A 955-nucleotide genomic window follows, 5' to 3' on the forward strand; every position below is an offset into this window, starting at 1 on the left:
CAAAGTGCATTGTCTGCAGGAGGCCCCAGCGCATGAATCCGTGCAGCGGGAACGACCTCGGACCACCAGGGGGCGAGAAAACTACCGTCTCATGGGGCCGGACGCTGTGGGTCAGGGAAAAATCCAATATATATCTGGTGATATCTCGTGTGCTATTAGAGATAGCGCAATAAACCAAAGTGCATTGTCTGCAGGAGGCACTGGCACATGAATCTGTGCAGCGGGAACGACCTCGGACCACCAGGGGCCGAGAAAACCACCGTCTCATGGGGTCGGACTGTCAGGGTCAGGGAAAAATCCAATATATATCTGGTGATATCTCGGGTGCTATTAGAGATAGCGCAATAAATCAAAGTGCACTGTCTGCAGGAGGCCCTGGCGCATGAATCTGTGCAGCGGGAACGACCTCGGACCACCAGGGGCCGGGAAAACCACCGGCCCATGGGGTCGGACTGTCAGGGTCAGGGAAAATCCAATATATATCTGGTGATATCTCGGGTGCTATTAGAGGTAGCGCAATAAATCAAAGTGCATTGTCTGCAGGAGGCCCTGGCGCAGGAATCTGTGCTGCGGGAACGACCTCGGACCACCAGGGGCCGAGAAAATCACCGTCTCATGGAGTCGGACTGTCAGGTTAAGGGAAAATCCAATATATATCTGGTTTATATCTCGGGTGCTATTAGTGATAGCGCAATAAATCAAAGTGCATTGTCTGCAGGAGGCCCTAGCGCATGAATCTGTGGAGCGGGATCGACCTCGGACCACCAGGGGGCGAGAAAACTACCGTCTCATGGGGCCGGACACTCAGGGTCAGGGTAAAATCCAATATATATCTGGTGATATCTCGTGTGCTATTAGAGATAGCGCAATAAACCAAAGTGCATTGTCTGCAGGAGGCACTGGCACATGAATCTGTGCAGCGGGAACGATCTCGGACCACCAGGGGCCGAGAAAA

Source organism: Nomia melanderi, unplaced genomic scaffold, assembly GCF_051020985.1.
Source record: "Nomia melanderi isolate GNS246 unplaced genomic scaffold, iyNomMela1 scaffold0014, whole genome shotgun sequence".
Lineage (NCBI taxonomy): Eukaryota > Metazoa > Arthropoda > Insecta > Hymenoptera > Halictidae > Nomia > Nomia melanderi.